Source organism: Delphinapterus leucas, chromosome 19 (assembly GCF_059928025.1).
Source record: "Delphinapterus leucas isolate spDelLeu-1000000601 "Yukka" chromosome 19, BTC_Dleu_Yukka2, whole genome shotgun sequence".
Taxonomy (NCBI): Eukaryota; Metazoa; Chordata; class Mammalia; order Artiodactyla; family Monodontidae; genus Delphinapterus; species Delphinapterus leucas.
In genome coordinates this window covers 31,172,961-31,193,620 of record NC_143147.1, presented here as the reverse complement: position 1 = coordinate 31,193,620, position 20,660 = coordinate 31,172,961, and the positions used below count along the sequence as shown (strand labels likewise).

At 77.3% G+C, this 20,660-nt stretch overlaps 20 non-coding genes across 20 annotated transcripts in view; all 20 read right to left on the bottom strand.

The window, feature by feature from the left end:
* LOC149746602 (5S ribosomal RNA) overlaps positions 1-116 on the bottom strand; it is a 119-nt gene extending 3 nt beyond the window's left edge. The window contains exon 1 of the ribosomal RNA XR_016389584.1: positions 1-116. This exon is cut by the window's left edge and continues 3 nt beyond it. This is a non-coding gene — a ribosomal RNA (5S ribosomal RNA).
* Positions 117-1,050: 934 nt separating this feature from the next.
* LOC149746601 (5S ribosomal RNA) lies at positions 1,051-1,169 on the bottom strand. The gene has a single exon (XR_016389582.1). It is a non-coding gene; the product is annotated as a 5S ribosomal RNA (ribosomal RNA).
* Positions 1,170-2,103: 934 nt separating this feature from the next.
* LOC149746600 (5S ribosomal RNA) lies at positions 2,104-2,222 on the bottom strand. Its single transcript, XR_016389581.1, has one exon. It is a non-coding gene; the product is annotated as a 5S ribosomal RNA (ribosomal RNA).
* A 934-nt stretch (positions 2,223-3,156) lies between these two features.
* Positions 3,157-3,275, bottom strand: LOC149746599 (5S ribosomal RNA). Its single transcript, XR_016389580.1, has one exon. It is a non-coding gene; the product is annotated as a 5S ribosomal RNA (ribosomal RNA).
* Positions 3,276-4,209: 934 nt separating this feature from the next.
* Positions 4,210-4,328, bottom strand: LOC149746598 (5S ribosomal RNA). Its single transcript, XR_016389579.1, has one exon. It is a non-coding gene; the product is annotated as a 5S ribosomal RNA (ribosomal RNA).
* A 934-nt stretch (positions 4,329-5,262) lies between these two features.
* On the bottom strand, positions 5,263-5,381 carry LOC149746597 (5S ribosomal RNA). The gene has a single exon (XR_016389578.1). It is a non-coding gene; the product is annotated as a 5S ribosomal RNA (ribosomal RNA).
* A 934-nt stretch (positions 5,382-6,315) lies between these two features.
* Positions 6,316-6,434, bottom strand: LOC149746596 (5S ribosomal RNA). The gene has a single exon (XR_016389577.1). It is a non-coding gene; the product is annotated as a 5S ribosomal RNA (ribosomal RNA).
* Positions 6,435-7,368: 934 nt separating this feature from the next.
* LOC149746595 (5S ribosomal RNA) lies at positions 7,369-7,487 on the bottom strand. Its single transcript, XR_016389576.1, has one exon. It is a non-coding gene; the product is annotated as a 5S ribosomal RNA (ribosomal RNA).
* A 934-nt stretch (positions 7,488-8,421) lies between these two features.
* On the bottom strand, positions 8,422-8,540 carry LOC149746594 (5S ribosomal RNA). The gene has a single exon (XR_016389575.1). It is a non-coding gene; the product is annotated as a 5S ribosomal RNA (ribosomal RNA).
* A 934-nt stretch (positions 8,541-9,474) lies between these two features.
* On the bottom strand, positions 9,475-9,593 carry LOC149746593 (5S ribosomal RNA). Its single transcript, XR_016389574.1, has one exon. It is a non-coding gene; the product is annotated as a 5S ribosomal RNA (ribosomal RNA).
* A 934-nt stretch (positions 9,594-10,527) lies between these two features.
* LOC149746592 (5S ribosomal RNA) lies at positions 10,528-10,646 on the bottom strand. The gene has a single exon (XR_016389573.1). It is a non-coding gene; the product is annotated as a 5S ribosomal RNA (ribosomal RNA).
* Positions 10,647-11,580: 934 nt separating this feature from the next.
* On the bottom strand, positions 11,581-11,699 carry LOC149746591 (5S ribosomal RNA). Its single transcript, XR_016389571.1, has one exon. It is a non-coding gene; the product is annotated as a 5S ribosomal RNA (ribosomal RNA).
* A 934-nt stretch (positions 11,700-12,633) lies between these two features.
* LOC149746590 (5S ribosomal RNA) lies at positions 12,634-12,752 on the bottom strand. The gene has a single exon (XR_016389570.1). It is a non-coding gene; the product is annotated as a 5S ribosomal RNA (ribosomal RNA).
* A 934-nt stretch (positions 12,753-13,686) lies between these two features.
* On the bottom strand, positions 13,687-13,805 carry LOC149746589 (5S ribosomal RNA). Its single transcript, XR_016389569.1, has one exon. It is a non-coding gene; the product is annotated as a 5S ribosomal RNA (ribosomal RNA).
* Positions 13,806-14,739: 934 nt separating this feature from the next.
* Positions 14,740-14,858, bottom strand: LOC149746588 (5S ribosomal RNA). Its single transcript, XR_016389568.1, has one exon. It is a non-coding gene; the product is annotated as a 5S ribosomal RNA (ribosomal RNA).
* A 934-nt stretch (positions 14,859-15,792) lies between these two features.
* On the bottom strand, positions 15,793-15,911 carry LOC149746587 (5S ribosomal RNA). The gene has a single exon (XR_016389567.1). It is a non-coding gene; the product is annotated as a 5S ribosomal RNA (ribosomal RNA).
* Positions 15,912-16,845: 934 nt separating this feature from the next.
* On the bottom strand, positions 16,846-16,964 carry LOC149746586 (5S ribosomal RNA). Its single transcript, XR_016389566.1, has one exon. It is a non-coding gene; the product is annotated as a 5S ribosomal RNA (ribosomal RNA).
* A 934-nt stretch (positions 16,965-17,898) lies between these two features.
* LOC149746585 (5S ribosomal RNA) lies at positions 17,899-18,017 on the bottom strand. Its single transcript, XR_016389565.1, has one exon. It is a non-coding gene; the product is annotated as a 5S ribosomal RNA (ribosomal RNA).
* Positions 18,018-18,951: 934 nt separating this feature from the next.
* Positions 18,952-19,070, bottom strand: LOC149746584 (5S ribosomal RNA). Its single transcript, XR_016389564.1, has one exon. It is a non-coding gene; the product is annotated as a 5S ribosomal RNA (ribosomal RNA).
* Positions 19,071-20,004: 934 nt separating this feature from the next.
* Positions 20,005-20,123, bottom strand: LOC149746583 (5S ribosomal RNA). Its single transcript, XR_016389563.1, has one exon. It is a non-coding gene; the product is annotated as a 5S ribosomal RNA (ribosomal RNA).
* Positions 20,124-20,660: the final 537 nt, after the last annotated feature.

The following is a 20,660-nucleotide window of genomic DNA, read 5'->3' as shown; positions in this document are numbered from 1 at the left end:
CTACAGCACCCGGTATTCCCAGGCGGTCTCCCATCCAAGTACTAACCAGGCCCGACCCTGCTTAGCTTCCGAGATCAGACGAGATCGGGCGCGTTCAGGGTGGTATGGCCGTAGACGGGGGCGGGGACGGCGGGCTGCCTCTTGAGGCCCACTTTCGCTGGCGCTTGCGCCTCACCGCCAGCCTGGCGGTCAGCCCGCCCCGGCAGGACCCCGTCGCCCGCCCAGGCAGGGGGAACGGAGGTCTCGGGTACCGGGCGGTGGCGGAGGCGGAGGGTTTGGCCACCCCCTCCCAGCCGAGGGCGGGCGTGAGCCAGCGAACCCTTCGGCGCTTGGCGCCCCGCCCAAGATCCGGCCCGTCGCTCACAGGGACGTGGCCCCGGAGGCTTCAGGGCCCGGGGCCCGCGGTCCCTTGGGCATCGCCCCTGCCCGCCCACGCGGCGCTAGGCGCCGCCCAGCCGCAGCCCGGGCCGGCCCTCCTGCCCGACAGCAGCTGGCCCGAAGCCACTGGGAGCCACCATCGTGTCGCCACGGCCCCTCAGCCCCGGCGAGGCCACCCTTGCCCGCACACCACCCGCCGAGCTCAGGAGCCCGCCCCTGGCGGCCGGCAGGCCCGGGGAAGCGGCCCCTGCCCTCGATCCCGCTCCCGCACCCGGCCGCGGCGGCGACACGGCGGGGGGCGGGGCTTTTGCCGGAGGGAGCTGTGGAGGGACACACCCACCGGCACACAGGTGGCGGCACCGGGGCGGGGCGCCGGTGGGGGCGGCCAGGTGCAGGTCGAGGGGCTCGCTGGCCGAAGGGACGGCAACCGGGCCCGCGGCGGAGCCTGGGTCCGGGCCAGGCACCCCGGGGGCGTCTGGGGTGCGGCTGCCTTCCAGGGCCGCCTTCTGGCCGCCTGGCGGGCCGGGCCGGCGGGGAGCGCCCCCTCCGGCGCGCGCGCCGTGGTGGGAGGGGCCTGAGGAGGCGGGGCCTGCAGCGGGGCCCCGGCGCGGGCGGAGCCGGCGGCCACCGCCCGCGGGCGAGTTAAAGGAGAAGGCGGAGCGGGAGGCAAAAAGCCTACAGCACCCGGTATTCCCAGGCGGTCTCCCATCCAAGTACTAACCAGGCCCGACCCTGCTTAGCTTCCGAGATCAGACGAGATCGGGCGCGTTCAGGGTGGTATGGCCGTAGACGGGGGCGGGGACGGCGGGCTGCCTCTTGAGGCCCACTTTCGCTGGCGCTTGCGCCTCACCGCCAGCCTGGCGGTCAGCCCGCCCCGGCAGGACCCCGTCGCCCGCCCAGGCAGGGGGAACGGAGGTCTCGGGTACCGGGCGGTGGCGGAGGCGGAGGGTTTGGCCACCCCCTCCCAGCCGAGGGCGGGCGTGACCCAGCGAACCCTTCGGCGCTTGGCGCCCCGCCCAAGATCCGGCCCGTCGCTCACAGGGACGTGGCCCCGGAGGCTTCAGGGCCCGGGGCCCGCGGCCCCTTGGGCATCGCCCCTGCCCGCCCACGCGGCGCTAGGCGCCGCCCAGCCGCAGTCCGGGCCGGCCCTCCTGCCCGACAGCAGCTGGCCCGAAGCCACTGGGAGCCACCATCGTGTCGCCACGGCCCCTCAGCCCCGGCGAGGCCACCCTTGCCCGCACACCACCCGCCGAGCTCAGGAGCCCGCCCCTGGCGGCCGGCAGGCCCGGGGAAGCGGCCCCTGCCCTCGATCCCGCTCCCGCACCCGGCCGCGGCGGCGACACGGCGGGGGGCGGGGCTTTTGCCGGAGGGAGCTGTGGAGGGACACACCCACCGGCACACAGGTGGCGGCACCGGGGCGGGGCGCCGGTGGGGGCGGCCAGGTGCAGGTCGAGGGGCTCGCTGGCCGAAGGGACGGCAACCGGGCCCGCGGCGGAGCCTGGGTCCGGGCCAGGCACCCCGGGGGCGTCTGGGGTGCGGCTGCCTTCCAGGGCCGCCTTCTGGCCGCCTGGCGGGCCGGGCCGGCGGGGAGCGCCCCCTCCGGCGCGCGCGCCGTGGTGGGAGGGGCCTGAGGAGGCGGGGCCTGCAGCGGGGCCCCGGCGCGGGCGGAGCCGGCGGCCACCGCCCGCGGGCGAGTTAAAGGAGAAGGCGGAGCGGGAGGCAAAAAGCCTACAGCACCCGGTATTCCCAGGCGGTCTCCCATCCAAGTACTAACCAGGCCCGACCCTGCTTAGCTTCCGAGATCAGACGAGATCGGGCGCGTTCAGGGTGGTATGGCCGTAGACGGGGGCGGGGACGGCGGGCTGCCTCTTGAGGCCCACTTTCGCTGGCGCTTGCGCCTCACCGCCAGCCTGGCGGTCAGCCCGCCCCGGCAGGACCCCGTCGCCCGCCCAGGCAGGGGGAACGGAGGTCTCGGGTACCGGGCGGTGGCGGAGGCGGAGGGTTTGGCCACCCCCTCCCAGCCGAGGGCGGGCGTGAGCCAGCGAACCCTTCGGCGCTTGGCGCCCCGCCCAAGATCCGGCCCGTCGCTCACAGGGACGTGGCCCCGGAGGCTTCAGGGCCCGGGGCCCGCGGTCCCTTGGGCATCGCCCCTGCCCGCCCACGCGGCGCTAGGCGCCGCCCAGCCGCAGTCCGGGCCGGCCCTCCTGCCCGACAGCAGCTGGCCCGAAGCCACTGGGAGCCACCATCGTGTCGCCACGGCCCCTCAGCCCCGGCGAGGCCACCCTTGCCCGCACACCACCCGCCGAGCTCAGGAGCCCGCCCCTGGCGGCCGGCAGGCCCGGGGAAGCGGCCCCTGCCCTCGATCCCGCTCCCGCACCCGGCCGCGGCGGCGACACGGCGGGGGGCGGGGCTTTTGCCGGAGGGAGCTGTGGAGGGACACACCCACCGGCACACAGGTGGCGGCACCGGGGCGGGGCGCCGGTGGGGGCGGCCAGGTGCAGGTCGAGGGGCTCGCTGGCCGAAGGGACGGCAACCGGGCCCGCGGCGGAGCCTGGGTCCGGGCCAGGCACCCCGGGGGCGTCTGGGGTGCGGCTGCCTTCCAGGGCCGCCTTCTGGCCGCCTGGCGGGCCGGGCCGGCGGGGAGCGCCCCCTCCGGCGCGCGCGCCGTGGTGGGAGGGGCCTGAGGAGGCGGGGCCTGCAGCGGGGCCCCGGCGCGGGCGGAGCCGGCGGCCACCGCCCGCGGGCGAGTTAAAGGAGAAGGCGGAGCGGGAGGCAAAAAGCCTACAGCACCCGGTATTCCCAGGCGGTCTCCCATCCAAGTACTAACCAGGCCCGACCCTGCTTAGCTTCCGAGATCAGACGAGATCGGGCGCGTTCAGGGTGGTATGGCCGTAGACGGGGGCGGGGACGGCGGGCTGCCTCTTGAGGCCCACTTTCGCTGGCGCTTGCGCCTCACCGCCAGCCTGGCGGTCAGCCCGCCCCGGCAGGACCCCGTCGCCCGCCCAGGCAGGGGGAACGGAGGTCTCGGGTACCGGGCGGTGGCGGAGGCGGAGGGTTTGGCCACCCCCTCCCAGCCGAGGGCGGGCGTGAGCCAGCGAACCCTTCGGCGCTTGGCGCCCCGCCCAAGATCCGGCCCGTCGCTCACAGGGACGTGGCCCCGGAGGCTTCAGGGCCCGGGGCCCGCGGCCCCTTGGGCATCGCCCCTGCCCGCCCACGCGGCGCTAGGCGCCGCCCAGCCGCAGTCCGGGCCGGCCCTCCTGCCCGACAGCAGCTGGCCCGAAGCCACTGGGAGCCACCATCGTGTCGCCACGGCCCCTCAGCCCCGGCGAGGCCACCCTTGCCCGCACACCACCCGCCGAGCTCAGGAGCCCGCCCCTGGCGGCCGGCAGGCCCGGGGAAGCGGCCCCTGCCCTCGATCCCGCTCCCGCACCCGGCCGCGGCGGCGACACGGCGGGGGGCGGGGCTTTTGCCGGAGGGAGCTGTGGAGGGACACACCCACCGGCACACAGGTGGCGGCACCGGGGCGGGGCGCCGGTGGGGGCGGCCAGGTGCAGGTCGAGGGGCTCGCTGGCCGAAGGGACGGCAACCGGGCCCGCGGCGGAGCCTGGGTCCGGGCCAGGCACCCCGGGGGCGTCTGGGGTGCGGCTGCCTTCCAGGGCCGCCTTCTGGCCGCCTGGCGGGCCGGGCCGGCGGGGAGCGCCCCCTCCGGCGCGCGCGCCGTGGTGGGAGGGGCCTGAGGAGGCGGGGCCTGCAGCGGGGCCCCGGCGCGGGCGGAGCCGGCGGCCACCGCCCGCGGGCGAGTTAAAGGAGAAGGCGGAGCGGGAGGCAAAAAGCCTACAGCACCCGGTATTCCCAGGCGGTCTCCCATCCAAGTACTAACCAGGCCCGACCCTGCTTAGCTTCCGAGATCAGACGAGATCGGGCGCGTTCAGGGTGGTATGGCCGTAGACGGGGGCGGGGACGGCGGGCTGCCTCTTGAGGCCCACTTTCGCTGGCGCTTGCGCCTCACCGCCAGCCTGGCGGTCAGCCCGCCCCGGCAGGACCCCGTCGCCCGCCCAGGCAGGGGGAACGGAGGTCTCGGGTACCGGGCGGTGGCGGAGGCGGAGGGTTTGGCCACCCCCTCCCAGCCGAGGGCGGGCGTGAGCCAGCGAACCCTTCGGCGCTTGGCGCCCCGCCCAAGATCCGGCCCGTCGCTCACAGGGACGTGGCCCCGGAGGCTTCAGGGCCCGGGGCCCGCGGTCCCTTGGGCATCGCCCCTGCCCGCCCACGCGGCGCTAGGCGCCGCCCAGCCGCAGTCCGGGCCGGCCCTCCTGCCCGACAGCAGCTGGCCCGAAGCCACTGGGAGCCACCATCGTGTCGCCACGGCCCCTCAGCCCCGGCGAGGCCACCCTTGCCCGCACACCACCCGCCGAGCTCAGGAGCCCGCCCCTGGCGGCCGGCAGGCCCGGGGAAGCGGCCCCTGCCCTCGATCCCGCTCCCGCACCCGGCCGCGGCGGCGACACGGCGGGGGGCGGGGCTTTTGCCGGAGGGAGCTGTGGAGGGACACACCCACCGGCACACAGGTGGCGGCACCGGGGCGGGGCGCCGGTGGGGGCGGCCAGGTGCAGGTCGAGGGGCTCGCTGGCCGAAGGGACGGCAACCGGGCCCGCGGCGGAGCCTGGGTCCGGGCCAGGCACCCCGGGGGCGTCTGGGGTGCGGCTGCCTTCCAGGGCCGCCTTCTGGCCGCCTGGCGGGCCGGGCCGGCGGGGAGCGCCCCCTCCGGCGCGCGCGCCGTGGTGGGAGGGGCCTGAGGAGGCGGGGCCTGCAGCGGGGCCCCGGCGCGGGCGGAGCCGGCGGCCACCGCCCGCGGGCGAGTTAAAGGAGAAGGCGGAGCGGGAGGCAAAAAGCCTACAGCACCCGGTATTCCCAGGCGGTCTCCCATCCAAGTACTAACCAGGCCCGACCCTGCTTAGCTTCCGAGATCAGACGAGATCGGGCGCGTTCAGGGTGGTATGGCCGTAGACGGGGGCGGGGACGGCGGGCTGCCTCTTGAGGCCCACTTTCGCTGGCGCTTGCGCCTCACCGCCAGCCTGGCGGTCAGCCCGCCCCGGCAGGACCCCGTCGCCCGCCCAGGCAGGGGGAACGGAGGTCTCGGGTACCGGGCGGTGGCGGAGGCGGAGGGTTTGGCCACCCCCTCCCAGCCGAGGGCGGGCGTGACCCAGCGAACCCTTCGGCGCTTGGCGCCCCGCCCAAGATCCGGCCCGTCGCTCACAGGGACGTGGCCCCGGAGGCTTCAGGGCCCGGGGCCCGCGGTCCCTTGGGCATCGCCCCTGCCCGCCCACGCGGCGCTAGGCGCCGCCCAGCCGCAGTCCGGGCCGGCCCTCCTGCCCGACAGCAGCTGGCCCGAAGCCACTGGGAGCCACCATCGTGTCGCCACGGCCCCTCAGCCCCGGCGAGGCCACCCTTGCCCGCACACCACCCGCCGAGCTCAGGAGCCCGCCCCTGGCGGCCGGCAGGCCCGGGGAAGCGGCCCCTGCCCTCGATCCCGCTCCCGCACCCGGCCGCGGCGGCGACACGGCGGGGGGCGGGGCTTTTGCCGGAGGGAGCTGTGGAGGGACACACCCACCGGCACACAGGTGGCGGCACCGGGGCGGGGCGCCGGTGGGGGCGGCCAGGTGCAGGTCGAGGGGCTCGCTGGCCGAAGGGACGGCAACCGGGCCCGCGGCGGAGCCTGGGTCCGGGCCAGGCACCCCGGGGGCGTCTGGGGTGCGGCTGCCTTCCAGGGCCGCCTTCTGGCCGCCTGGCGGGCCGGGCCGGCGGGGAGCGCCCCCTCCGGCGCGCGCGCCGTGGTGGGAGGGGCCTGAGGAGGCGGGGCCTGCAGCGGGGCCCCGGCGCGGGCGGAGCCGGCGGCCACCGCCCGCGGGCGAGTTAAAGGAGAAGGCGGAGCGGGAGGCAAAAAGCCTACAGCACCCGGTATTCCCAGGCGGTCTCCCATCCAAGTACTAACCAGGCCCGACCCTGCTTAGCTTCCGAGATCAGACGAGATCGGGCGCGTTCAGGGTGGTATGGCCGTAGACGGGGGCGGGGACGGCGGGCTGCCTCTTGAGGCCCACTTTCGCTGGCGCTTGCGCCTCACCGCCAGCCTGGCGGTCAGCCCGCCCCGGCAGGACCCCGTCGCCCGCCCAGGCAGGGGGAACGGAGGTCTCGGGTACCGGGCGGTGGCGGAGGCGGAGGGTTTGGCCACCCCCTCCCAGCCGAGGGCGGGCGTGAGCCAGCGAACCCTTCGGCGCTTGGCGCCCCGCCCAAGATCCGGCCCGTCGCTCACAGGGACGTGGCCCCGGAGGCTTCAGGGCCCGGGGCCCGCGGTCCCTTGGGCATCGCCCCTGCCCGCCCACGCGGCGCTAGGCGCCGCCCAGCCGCAGTCCGGGCCGGCCCTCCTGCCCGACAGCAGCTGGCCCGAAGCCACTGGGAGCCACCATCGTGTCGCCACGGCCCCTCAGCCCCGGCGAGGCCACCCTTGCCCGCACACCACCCGCCGAGCTCAGGAGCCCGCCCCTGGCGGCCGGCAGGCCCGGGGAAGCGGCCCCTGCCCTCGATCCCGCTCCCGCACCCGGCCGCGGCGGCGACACGGCGGGGGGCGGGGCTTTTGCCGGAGGGAGCTGTGGAGGGACACACCCACCGGCACACAGGTGGCGGCACCGGGGCGGGGCGCCGGTGGGGGCGGCCAGGTGCAGGTCGAGGGGCTCGCTGGCCGAAGGGACGGCAACCGGGCCCGCGGCGGAGCCTGGGTCCGGGCCAGGCACCCCGGGGGCGTCTGGGGTGCGGCTGCCTTCCAGGGCCGCCTTCTGGCCGCCTGGCGGGCCGGGCCGGCGGGGAGCGCCCCCTCCGGCGCGCGCGCCGTGGTGGGAGGGGCCTGAGGAGGCGGGGCCTGCAGCGGGGCCCCGGCGCGGGCGGAGCCGGCGGCCACCGCCCGCGGGCGAGTTAAAGGAGAAGGCGGAGCGGGAGGCAAAAAGCCTACAGCACCCGGTATTCCCAGGCGGTCTCCCATCCAAGTACTAACCAGGCCCGACCCTGCTTAGCTTCCGAGATCAGACGAGATCGGGCGCGTTCAGGGTGGTATGGCCGTAGACGGGGGCGGGGACGGCGGGCTGCCTCTTGAGGCCCACTTTCGCTGGCGCTTGCGCCTCACCGCCAGCCTGGCGGTCAGCCCGCCCCGGCAGGACCCCGTCGCCCGCCCAGGCAGGGGGAACGGAGGTCTCGGGTACCGGGCGGTGGCGGAGGCGGAGGGTTTGGCCACCCCCTCCCAGCCGAGGGCGGGCGTGACCCAGCGAACCCTTCGGCGCTTGGCGCCCCGCCCAAGATCCGGCCCGTCGCTCACAGGGACGTGGCCCCGGAGGCTTCAGGGCCCGGGGCCCGCGGTCCCTTGGGCATCGCCCCTGCCCGCCCACGCGGCGCTAGGCGCCGCCCAGCCGCAGTCCGGGCCGGCCCTCCTGCCCGACAGCAGCTGGCCCGAAGCCACTGGGAGCCACCATCGTGTCGCCACGGCCCCTCAGCCCCGGCGAGGCCACCCTTGCCCGCACACCACCCGCCGAGCTCAGGAGCCCGCCCCTGGCGGCCGGCAGGCCCGGGGAAGCGGCCCCTGCCCTCGATCCCGCTCCCGCACCCGGCCGCGGCGGCGACACGGCGGGGGGCGGGGCTTTTGCCGGAGGGAGCTGTGGAGGGACACACCCACCGGCACACAGGTGGCGGCACCGGGGCGGGGCGCCGGTGGGGGCGGCCAGGTGCAGGTCGAGGGGCTCGCTGGCCGAAGGGACGGCAACCGGGCCCGCGGCGGAGCCTGGGTCCGGGCCAGGCACCCCGGGGGCGTCTGGGGTGCGGCTGCCTTCCAGGGCCGCCTTCTGGCCGCCTGGCGGGCCGGGCCGGCGGGGAGCGCCCCCTCCGGCGCGCGCGCCGTGGTGGGAGGGGCCTGAGGAGGCGGGGCCTGCAGCGGGGCCCCGGCGCGGGCGGAGCCGGCGGCCACCGCCCGCGGGCGAGTTAAAGGAGAAGGCGGAGCGGGAGGCAAAAAGCCTACAGCACCCGGTATTCCCAGGCGGTCTCCCATCCAAGTACTAACCAGGCCCGACCCTGCTTAGCTTCCGAGATCAGACGAGATCGGGCGCGTTCAGGGTGGTATGGCCGTAGACGGGGGCGGGGACGGCGGGCTGCCTCTTGAGGCCCACTTTCGCTGGCGCTTGCGCCTCACCGCCAGCCTGGCGGTCAGCCCGCCCCGGCAGGACCCCGTCGCCCGCCCAGGCAGGGGGAACGGAGGTCTCGGGTACCGGGCGGTGGCGGAGGCGGAGGGTTTGGCCACCCCCTCCCAGCCGAGGGCGGGCGTGACCCAGCGAACCCTTCGGCGCTTGGCGCCCCGCCCAAGATCCGGCCCGTCGCTCACAGGGACGTGGCCCCGGAGGCTTCAGGGCCCGGGGCCCGCGGTCCCTTGGGCATCGCCCCTGCCCGCCCACGCGGCGCTAGGCGCCGCCCAGCCGCAGCCCGGGCCGGCCCTCCTGCCCGACAGCAGCTGGCCCGAAGCCACTGGGAGCCACCATCGTGTCGCCACGGCCCCTCAGCCCCGGCGAGGCCACCCTTGCCCGCACACCACCCGCCGAGCTCAGGAGCCCGCCCCTGGCGGCCGGCAGGCCCGGGGAAGCGGCCCCTGCCCTCGATCCCGCTCCCGCACCCGGCCGCGGCGGCGACACGGCGGGGGGCGGGGCTTTTGCCGGAGGGAGCTGTGGAGGGACACACCCACCGGCACACAGGTGGCGGCACCGGGGCGGGGCGCCGGTGGGGGCGGCCAGGTGCAGGTCGAGGGGCTCGCTGGCCGAAGGGACGGCAACCGGGCCCGCGGCGGAGCCTGGGTCCGGGCCAGGCACCCCGGGGGCGTCTGGGGTGCGGCTGCCTTCCAGGGCCGCCTTCTGGCCGCCTGGCGGGCCGGGCCGGCGGGGAGCGCCCCCTCCGGCGCGCGCGCCGTGGTGGGAGGGGCCTGAGGAGGCGGGGCCTGCAGCGGGGCCCCGGCGCGGGCGGAGCCGGCGGCCACCGCCCGCGGGCGAGTTAAAGGAGAAGGCGGAGCGGGAGGCAAAAAGCCTACAGCACCCGGTATTCCCAGGCGGTCTCCCATCCAAGTACTAACCAGGCCCGACCCTGCTTAGCTTCCGAGATCAGACGAGATCGGGCGCGTTCAGGGTGGTATGGCCGTAGACGGGGGCGGGGACGGCGGGCTGCCTCTTGAGGCCCACTTTCGCTGGCGCTTGCGCCTCACCGCCAGCCTGGCGGTCAGCCCGCCCCGGCAGGACCCCGTCGCCCGCCCAGGCAGGGGGAACGGAGGTCTCGGGTACCGGGCGGTGGCGGAGGCGGAGGGTTTGGCCACCCCCTCCCAGCCGAGGGCGGGCGTGACCCAGCGAACCCTTCGGCGCTTGGCGCCCCGCCCAAGATCCGGCCCGTCGCTCACAGGGACGTGGCCCCGGAGGCTTCAGGGCCCGGGGCCCGCGGTCCCTTGGGCATCGCCCCTGCCCGCCCACGCGGCGCTAGGCGCCGCCCAGCCGCAGCCCGGGCCGGCCCTCCTGCCCGACAGCAGCTGGCCCGAAGCCACTGGGAGCCACCATCGTGTCGCCACGGCCCCTCAGCCCCGGCGAGGCCACCCTTGCCCGCACACCACCCGCCGAGCTCAGGAGCCCGCCCCTGGCGGCCGGCAGGCCCGGGGAAGCGGCCCCTGCCCTCGATCCCGCTCCCGCACCCGGCCGCGGCGGCGACACGGCGGGGGGCGGGGCTTTTGCCGGAGGGAGCTGTGGAGGGACACACCCACCGGCACACAGGTGGCGGCACCGGGGCGGGGCGCCGGTGGGGGCGGCCAGGTGCAGGTCGAGGGGCTCGCTGGCCGAAGGGACGGCAACCGGGCCCGCGGCGGAGCCTGGGTCCGGGCCAGGCACCCCGGGGGCGTCTGGGGTGCGGCTGCCTTCCAGGGCCGCCTTCTGGCCGCCTGGCGGGCCGGGCCGGCGGGGAGCGCCCCCTCCGGCGCGCGCGCCGTGGTGGGAGGGGCCTGAGGAGGCGGGGCCTGCAGCGGGGCCCCGGCGCGGGCGGAGCCGGCGGCCACCGCCCGCGGGCGAGTTAAAGGAGAAGGCGGAGCGGGAGGCAAAAAGCCTACAGCACCCGGTATTCCCAGGCGGTCTCCCATCCAAGTACTAACCAGGCCCGACCCTGCTTAGCTTCCGAGATCAGACGAGATCGGGCGCGTTCAGGGTGGTATGGCCGTAGACGGGGGCGGGGACGGCGGGCTGCCTCTTGAGGCCCACTTTCGCTGGCGCTTGCGCCTCACCGCCAGCCTGGCGGTCAGCCCGCCCCGGCAGGACCCCGTCGCCCGCCCAGGCAGGGGGAACGGAGGTCTCGGGTACCGGGCGGTGGCGGAGGCGGAGGGTTTGGCCACCCCCTCCCAGCCGAGGGCGGGCGTGACCCAGCGAACCCTTCGGCGCTTGGCGCCCCGCCCAAGATCCGGCCCGTCGCTCACAGGGACGTGGCCCCGGAGGCTTCAGGGCCCGGGGCCCGCGGCCCCTTGGGCATCGCCCCTGCCCGCCCACGCGGCGCTAGGCGCCGCCCAGCCGCAGTCCGGGCCGGCCCTCCTGCCCGACAGCAGCTGGCCCGAAGCCAGTGGGAGCCACCATCGTGTCGCCACGGCCCCTCAGCCCCGGCGAGGCCACCCTTGCCCGCACACCACCCGCCGAGCTCAGGAGCCCGCCCCTGGCGGCCGGCAGGCCCGGGGAAGCGGCCCCTGCCCTCGATCCCGCTCCCGCACCCGGCCGCGGCGGCGACACGGCGGGGGGCGGGGCTTTTGCCGGAGGGAGCTGTGGAGGGACACACCCACCGGCACACAGGTGGCGGCACCGGGGCGGGGCGCCGGTGGGGGCGGCCAGGTGCAGGTCGAGGGGCTCGCTGGCCGAAGGGACGGCAACCGGGCCCGCGGCGGAGCCTGGGTCCGGGCCAGGCACCCCGGGGGCGTCTGGGGTGCGGCTGCCTTCCAGGGCCGCCTTCTGGCCGCCTGGCGGGCCGGGCCGGCGGGGAGCGCCCCCTCCGGCGCGCGCGCCGTGGTGGGAGGGGCCTGAGGAGGCGGGGCCTGCAGCGGGGCCCCGGCGCGGGCGGAGCCGGCGGCCACCGCCCGCGGGCGAGTTAAAGGAGAAGGCGGAGCGGGAGGCAAAAAGCCTACAGCACCCGGTATTCCCAGGCGGTCTCCCATCCAAGTACTAACCAGGCCCGACCCTGCTTAGCTTCCGAGATCAGACGAGATCGGGCGCGTTCAGGGTGGTATGGCCGTAGACGGGGGCGGGGACGGCGGGCTGCCTCTTGAGGCCCACTTTCGCTGGCGCTTGCGCCTCACCGCCAGCCTGGCGGTCAGCCCGCCCCGGCAGGACCCCGTCGCCCGCCCAGGCAGGGGGAACGGAGGTCTCGGGTACCGGGCGGTGGCGGAGGCGGAGGGTTTGGCCACCCCCTCCCAGCCGAGGGCGGGCGTGAGCCAGCGAACCCTTCGGCGCTTGGCGCCCCGCCCAAGATCCGGCCCGTCGCTCACAGGGACGTGGCCCCGGAGGCTTCAGGGCCCGGGGCCCGCGGTCCCTTGGGCATCGCCCCTGCCCGCCCACGCGGCGCTAGGCGCCGCCCAGCCGCAGCCCGGGCCGGCCCTCCTGCCCGACAGCAGCTGGCCCGAAGCCACTGGGAGCCACCATCGTGTCGCCACGGCCCCTCAGCCCCGGCGAGGCCACCCTTGCCCGCACACCACCCGCCGAGCTCAGGAGCCCGCCCCTGGCGGCCGGCAGGCCCGGGGAAGCGGCCCCTGCCCTCGATCCCGCTCCCGCACCCGGCCGCGGCGGCGACACGGCGGGGGGCGGGGCTTTTGCCGGAGGGAGCTGTGGAGGGACACACCCACCGGCACACAGGTGGCGGCACCGGGGCGGGGCGCCGGTGGGGGCGGCCAGGTGCAGGTCGAGGGGCTCGCTGGCCGAAGGGACGGCAACCGGGCCCGCGGCGGAGCCTGGGTCCGGGCCAGGCACCCCGGGGGCGTCTGGGGTGCGGCTGCCTTCCAGGGCCGCCTTCTGGCCGCCTGGCGGGCCGGGCCGGCGGGGAGCGCCCCCTCCGGCGCGCGCGCCGTGGTGGGAGGGGCCTGAGGAGGCGGGGCCTGCAGCGGGGCCCCGGCGCGGGCGGAGCCGGCGGCCACCGCCCGCGGGCGAGTTAAAGGAGAAGGCGGAGCGGGAGGCAAAAAGCCTACAGCACCCGGTATTCCCAGGCGGTCTCCCATCCAAGTACTAACCAGGCCCGACCCTGCTTAGCTTCCGAGATCAGACGAGATCGGGCGCGTTCAGGGTGGTATGGCCGTAGACGGGGGCGGGGACGGCGGGCTGCCTCTTGAGGCCCACTTTCGCTGGCGCTTGCGCCTCACCGCCAGCCTGGCGGTCAGCCCGCCCCGGCAGGACCCCGTCGCCCGCCCAGGCAGGGGGAACGGAGGTCTCGGGTACCGGGCGGTGGCGGAGGCGGAGGGTTTGGCCACCCCCTCCCAGCCGAGGGCGGGCGTGAGCCAGCGAACCCTTCGGCGCTTGGCGCCCCGCCCAAGATCCGGCCCGTCGCTCACAGGGACGTGGCCCCGGAGGCTTCAGGGCCCGGGGCCCGCGGTCCCTTGGGCATCGCCCCTGCCCGCCCACGCGGCGCTAGGCGCCGCCCAGCCGCAGCCCGGGCCGGCCCTCCTGCCCGACAGCAGCTGGCCCGAAGCCACTGGGAGCCACCATCGTGTCGCCACGGCCCCTCAGCCCCGGCGAGGCCACCCTTGCCCGCACACCACCCGCCGAGCTCAGGAGCCCGCCCCTGGCGGCCGGCAGGCCCGGGGAAGCGGCCCCTGCCCTCGATCCCGCTCCCGCACCCGGCCGCGGCGGCGACACGGCGGGGGGCGGGGCTTTTGCCGGAGGGAGCTGTGGAGGGACACACCCACCGGCACACAGGTGGCGGCACCGGGGCGGGGCGCCGGTGGGGGCGGCCAGGTGCAGGTCGAGGGGCTCGCTGGCCGAAGGGACGGCAACCGGGCCCGCGGCGGAGCCTGGGTCCGGGCCAGGCACCCCGGGGGCGTCTGGGGTGCGGCTGCCTTCCAGGGCCGCCTTCTGGCCGCCTGGCGGGCCGGGCCGGCGGGGAGCGCCCCCTCCGGCGCGCGCGCCGTGGTGGGAGGGGCCTGAGGAGGCGGGGCCTGCAGCGGGGCCCCGGCGCGGGCGGAGCCGGCGGCCACCGCCCGCGGGCGAGTTAAAGGAGAAGGCGGAGCGGGAGGCAAAAAGCCTACAGCACCCGGTATTCCCAGGCGGTCTCCCATCCAAGTACTAACCAGGCCCGACCCTGCTTAGCTTCCGAGATCAGACGAGATCGGGCGCGTTCAGGGTGGTATGGCCGTAGACGGGGGCGGGGACGGCGGGCTGCCTCTTGAGGCCCACTTTCGCTGGCGCTTGCGCCTCACCGCCAGCCTGGCGGTCAGCCCGCCCCGGCAGGACCCCGTCGCCCGCCCAGGCAGGGGGAACGGAGGTCTCGGGTACCGGGCGGTGGCGGAGGCGGAGGGTTTGGCCACCCCCTCCCAGCCGAGGGCGGGCGTGAGCCAGCGAACCCTTCGGCGCTTGGCGCCCCGCCCAAGATCCGGCCCGTCGCTCACAGGGACGTGGCCCCGGAGGCTTCAGGGCCCGGGGCCCGCGGTCCCTTGGGCATCGCCCCTGCCCGCCCACGCGGCGCTAGGCGCCGCCCAGCCGCAGTCCGGGCCGGCCCTCCTGCCCGACAGCAGCTGGCCCGAAGCCACTGGGAGCCACCATCGTGTCGCCACGGCCCCTCAGCCCCGGCGAGGCCACCCTTGCCCGCACACCACCCGCCGAGCTCAGGAGCCCGCCCCTGGCGGCCGGCAGGCCCGGGGAAGCGGCCCCTGCCCTCGATCCCGCTCCCGCACCCGGCCGCGGCGGCGACACGGCGGGGGGCGGGGCTTTTGCCGGAGGGAGCTGTGGAGGGACACACCCACCGGCACACAGGTGGCGGCACCGGGGCGGGGCGCCGGTGGGGGCGGCCAGGTGCAGGTCGAGGGGCTCGCTGGCCGAAGGGACGGCAACCGGGCCCGCGGCGGAGCCTGGGTCCGGGCCAGGCACCCCGGGGGCGTCTGGGGTGCGGCTGCCTTCCAGGGCCGCCTTCTGGCCGCCTGGCGGGCCGGGCCGGCGGGGAGCGCCCCCTCCGGCGCGCGCGCCGTGGTGGGAGGGGCCTGAGGAGGCGGGGCCTGCAGCGGGGCCCCGGCGCGGGCGGAGCCGGCGGCCACCGCCCGCGGGCGAGTTAAAGGAGAAGGCGGAGCGGGAGGCAAAAAGCCTACAGCACCCGGTATTCCCAGGCGGTCTCCCATCCAAGTACTAACCAGGCCCGACCCTGCTTAGCTTCCGAGATCAGACGAGATCGGGCGCGTTCAGGGTGGTATGGCCGTAGACGGGGGCGGGGACGGCGGGCTGCCTCTTGAGGCCCACTTTCGCTGGCGCTTGCGCCTCACCGCCAGCCTGGCGGTCAGCCCGCCCCGGCAGGACCCCGTCGCCCGCCCAGGCAGGGGGAACGGAGGTCTCGGGTACCGGGCGGTGGCGGAGGCGGAGGGTTTGGCCACCCCCTCCCAGCCGAGGGCGGGCGTGAGCCAGCGAACCCTTCGGCGCTTGGCGCCCCGCCCAAGATCCGGCCCGTCGCTCACAGGGACGTGGCCCCGGAGGCTTCAGGGCCCGGGGCCCGCGGTCCCTTGGGCATCGCCCCTGCCCGCCCACGCGGCGCTAGGCGCCGCCCAGCCGCAGTCCGGGCCGGCCCTCCTGCCCGACAGCAGCTGGCCCGAAGCCACTGGGAGCCACCATCGTGTCGCCACGGCCCCTCAGCCCCGGCGAGGCCACCCTTGCCCGCACACCACCCGCCGAGCTCAGGAGCCCGCCCCTGGCGGCCGGCAGGCCCGGGGAAGCGGCCCCTGCCCTCGATCCCGCTCCCGCACCCGGCCGCGGCGGCGACACGGCGGGGGGCGGGGCTTTTGCCGGAGGGAGCTGTGGAGGGACACACCCACCGGCACACAGGTGGCGGCACCGGGGCGGGGCGCCGGTGGGGGCGGCCAGGTGCAGGTCGAGGGGCTCGCTGGCCGAAGGGACGGCAACCGGGCCCGCGGCGGAGCCTGGGTCCGGGCCAGGCACCCCGGGGGCGTCTGGGGTGCGGCTGCCTTCCAGGGCCGCCTTCTGGCCGCCTGGCGGGCCGGGCCGGCGGGGAGCGCCCCCTCCGGCGCGCGCGCCGTGGTGGGAGGGGCCTGAGGAGGCGGGGCCTGCAGCGGGGCCCCGGCGCGGGCGGAGCCGGCGGCCACCGCCCGCGGGCGAGTTAAAGGAGAAGGCGGAGCGGGAGGCAAAAAGCCTACAGCACCCGGTATTCCCAGGCGGTCTCCCATCCAAGTACTAACCAGGCCCGACCCTGCTTAGCTTCCGAGATCAGACGAGATCGGGCGCGTTCAGGGTGGTATGGCCGTAGACGGGGGCGGGGACGGCGGGCTGCCTCTTGAGGCCCACTTTCGCTGGCGCTTGCGCCTCACCGCCAGCCTGGCGGTCAGCCCGCCCCGGCAGGACCCCGTCGCCCGCCCAGGCAGGGGGAACGGAGGTCTCGGGTACCGGGCGGTGGCGGAGGCGGAGGGTTTGGCCACCCCCTCCCAGCCGAGGGCGGGCGTGACCCAGCGAACCCTTCGGCGCTTGGCGCCCCGCCCAAGATCCGGCCCGTCGCTCACAGGGACGTGGCCCCGGAGGCTTCAGGGCCCGGGGCCCGCGGTCCCTTGGGCATCGCCCCTGCCCGCCCACGCGGCGCTAGGCGCCGCCCAGCCGCAGCCCGGGCCGGCCCTCCTGCCCGACAGCAGCTGGCCCGAAGCCACTGGGAGCCACCATCGTGTCGCCACGGCCCCTCAGCCCCGGCGAGGCCACCCTTGCCCGCACACCACCCGCCGAGCTCAGGAGCCCGCCCCTGGCGGCCGGCAGGCCCGGGGAAGCGGCCCCTGCCCTCGATCCCGCTCCCGCACCCGGCCGCGGCGGCGACACGGCGGGGGGCGGGGCTTTTGCCGGAGGGAGCTGTGGAGGGACACACCCACCGGCACACAGGTGGCGGCACCGGGGCGGGGCGCCGGTGGGGGCGGCCAGGTGCAGGTCGAGGGGCTCGCTGGCCGAAGGGACGGCAACCGGGCCCGCGGCGGAGCCTGGGTCCGGGCCAGGCACCCCGGGGGCGTCTGGGGTGCGGCTGCCTTCCAGGGCCGCCTTCTGGCCGCCTGGCGGGCCGGGCCGGCGGGGAGCGCCCCCTCCGGCGCGCGCGCCGTGGTGGGAGGGGCCTGAGGAGGCGGGGCCTGCAGCGGGGCCCCGGCGCGGGCGGAGCCGGCGGCCACCGCCCGCGGGCGAGTTAAAGGAGAAGGCGGAGCGGGAGGCAAAAAGCCTACAGCACCCGGTATTCCCAGGCGGTCTCCCATCCAAGTACTAACCAGGCCCGACCCTGCTTAGCTTCCGAGATCAGACGAGATCGGGCGCGTTCAGGGTGGTATGGCCGTAGACGGGGGCGGGGACGGCGGGCTGCCTCTTGAGGCCCACTTTCGCTGGCGCTTGCGCCTCACCGCCAGCCTGGCGGTCAGCCCGCCCCGGCAGGACCCCGTCGCCCGCCCAGGCAGGGGGAACGGAGGTCTCGGGTACCGGGCGGTGGCGGAGGCGGAGGGTTTGGCCACCCCCTCCCAGCCGAGGGCGGGCGTGACCCAGCGAACCCTTCGGCGCTTGGCGCCCCGCCCAAGATCCGGCCCGTCGCTCACAGGGACGTGGCCCCGGAGGCTTCAGGGCCCGGGGCCCGCGGTCCCTTGGGCATCGCCCCTGCCCGCCCACGCGGCGCTAGGCGCCGCCCAGCCGCAGCCCGGGCCGGCCCTCCTGCCCGACAGCAGCTGGCCCGAAGCCACTGGGAGCCACCATCGTGTCGCCACGGCCCCTCAGCCCCGGCGAGGCCACCCTTGCCCGCACACCACCCGCCGAGCTCAGGAGCCCGCCCCTGGCGGCCGGCAGGCCCGGGGAAGCGGCCCCTGCCCTCGATCCCGCTCCCGCACCCGGCCGCGGCGGCGACACGGCGGGGGGCGGGGCTTTTGCCGGAGGGAGCTGTGGAGGGACACACCCACCGGCACACAGGTGGCGGCACCGGGGCGGGGCGCCGGTGGGGGCGGCCAGGTGCAGGTCGAGGGGCTCGCTGGCCGAAGGGACGGCAACAGGGCCCGCGGCGGAGCCTGGGTCCGGGCCAGGCACCCCGGGGGCGTCTGGGGTGCGGCTGCCTTCCAGGGCCGCCTTCTGGCCGCCTGGCGGGCCGGGCCGGCGGGGAGCGCCCCCTCCGGCGCGCGCGCCGTGGTGGGAGGGGCCTGAGGAGGCGGGGCCTGCAGCGGGGCCCCGGCGCGGGCGGAGCCGGCGGCCACCGCCCGCGGGCGAGTTAAAGGAGAAGGCGGAGCGGGAGGCAAAAAGCCTACAGCACCCGGTATTCCCAGGCGGTCTCCCATCCAAGTACTAACCAGGCCCGACCCTGCTTAGCTTCCGAGATCAGACGAGATCGGGCGCGTTCAGGGTGGTATGGCCGTAGACGGGGGCGGGGACGGCGGGCTGCCTCTTGAGGCCCACTTTCGCTGGCGCTTGCGCCTCACCGCCAGCCTGGCGGTCAGCCCGCCCCGGCAGGACCCCGTCGCCCGCCCAGGCAGGGGGAACGGAGGTCTCGGGTACCGGGCGGTGGCGGAGGCGGAGGGTTTGGCCACCCCCTCCCAGCCGAGGGCGGGCGTGAGCCAGCGAACCCTTCGGCGCTTGGCGCCCCGCCCAAGATCCGGCCCGTCGCTCACAGGGACGTGGCCCCGGAGGCTTCAGGGCCCGGGGCCCGCGGTCCCTTGGGCATCGCCCCTGCCCGCCCACGCGGCGCTAGGCGCCGCCCAGCCGCAGCCCGGGCCGGCCCTCCTGCCCGACAGCAGCTGGCCCGAAGCCACTGGGAGCCACCATCGTGTCGCCACGGCCCCTCAGCCCCGGCGAGGCCACCCTTGCCCGCACACCACCCGCCGAGCTCAGGAGCCCGCCCCTGGCGGCCGGCAGGCCCGGGGAAGCGGCCCCTGCCCTCGATCCCGCTCCCGCACCCGGCCGCGGCGGCGACACGGCGGGGGGCGGGGCTTTTGCCGGAGGGAGCTGTGGAGGGACACACCCACCGGCACACAGGTGGCGGCACCGGGGCGGGGCGCCGGTGGGGGCGGCCAGGTGCAGGTCGAGGGGCTCGCTGGCCGAAGGGACGGCAACCGGGCCCGCGGCGGAGCCTGGGTCCGGGCCAGGCACCCCGGGGGCGTCTGGGGTGCGGCTGCCTTCCAGGGCCGCCTTCTGGCCGCCTGGCGGGCCGGGCCGGCGGGGAGCGCCCCCTCCGGCGCGCGCGCCGTGGTGGGAGGGGCCTGAGGAGGCGGGGCCTGCAGCGGGGCCCCGGCGCGGGCGGAGCCGGCGGCCACCGCCCGCGGGCGAGTTAAAGGAGAAGGCGGAGCGGGAGGCAAAAAGCCTACAGCACCCGGTATTCCCAGGCGGTCTCCCATCCAAGTACTAACCAGGCCCGACCCTGCTTAGCTTCCGAGATCAGACGAGATCGGGCGCGTTCAGGGTGGTATGGCCGTAGACGGGGGCGGGGACGGCGGGCTGCCTCTTGAGGCCCACTTTCGCTGGCGCTTGCGCCTCACCGCCAGCCTGGCGGTCAGCCCGCCCCGGCAGGACCCCGTCGCCCGCCCAGGCAGGGGGAACGGAGGTCTCGGGTACCGGGCGGTGGTGGAGGCGGAGGGTTTGGCCACCCCCTCCCAGCCGAGGGCGGGCGTGAGCCAGCGAACCCTTCGGCGCTTGGCGCCCCGCCCAAGATCCGGCCCGTCGCTCACAGGGACGTGGCCCCGGAGGCTTCAGGGCCCGGGGCCCGCGGTCCCTTGGGCATCGCCCCTGCCCGCCCACGCGGCGCTAGGCGCCGCCCAGCCGCAGCCCGGGCCGGCCCTCCTGCCCGACAGCAGCTGGCCCGAAGCCACTGGGAGCCACCATCGTGTCGCCACGGCCCCTCAGCCCCGGCGAGGCCACCCTTGCCCGCACACCACCCGCCGAGCTCAGGAGCCCGCCCCTGGCGGCCGGCAGGCCCGGGGAAGCGGCCCCTGCCCTCGATCCCGCTCCCGCACCCGGCCGCGGCGGCGACACGGCGGGGGGCGGGGCTTTTGCCGGAGGGAGCTGTGGAGGGACACACCCACCGGCACACAGGTGGCGGCACCGGGGCGGGGCGCCGGTGGGGGCGGCCAGGTGCAGGTCGAGGGGCTCGCTGGCCGAAGGGACGGCAACCGGGCCCGCGGCGGAGCCTGGGTCCGGGCCAGGCACCCCGGGGGCGTCTGGGGTGCGGCTGCCTTCCAGGGCCGCCTTCTGGCCGCCTGGCGGGCCGGGCCGGCGGGGAGCGCCCCCTCCGGCGCGCGCGCCGTGGTGGGAGGGGCCTGAGGAGGCGGGGCCTGCAGCGGGGCCCCGGCGCGGGCGGAGCCGGCGGCCACCGCCCGCGGGCGAGTTAAAGGAGAAGGCGGAGCGGGAGGCAAAAAGCCTACAGCACCCGGTATTCCCAGGCGGTCTCCCATCCAAGTACTAACCAGGCCCGACCCTGCTTAGCTTCCGAGATCAGACGAGATCGGGCGCGTTCAGGGTGGTATGGCCGTAGACGGGGGCGGGGACGGCGGGCTGCCTCTTGAGGCCCACTTTCGCTGGCGCTTGCGCCTCACCGCCAGCCTGGCGGTCAGCCCGCCCCGGCAGGACCCCGTCGCCCGCCCAGGCAGGGGGAACGGAGGTCTCGGGTACCGGGCGGTGGCGGAGGCGGAGGGTTTGGCCACCCCCTCCCAGCCGAGGGCGGGCGTGAGCCAGCGAACCCTTCGGCGCTTGGCGCCCCGCCCAAGATCCGGCCCGTCGCTCACAGGGACGTGGCCCCGGAGGCTTCAGGGCCCGGGGCCCGCGGTCCCTTGGGCATCGCCCCTGCCCGCCCACGCGGCGCTAGGCGCCGCCCAGCCGCAGCCCGGGCCGGCCCTCCTGCCCGACAGCAGCTGGCCCGAAGCCACTGGGAGCCACCATCGTGTCGCCACGGCCCCTCAGCCCCGGCGAGGCCACCCTTGCCCGCACACCACCCGCCGAGCTCAGGAGCCCGCCCCTGGCGGCCGGCAGGCCCGGGGAAGCGGCCCCTGCCCTCGATCCCGCTCCCGCACCCGG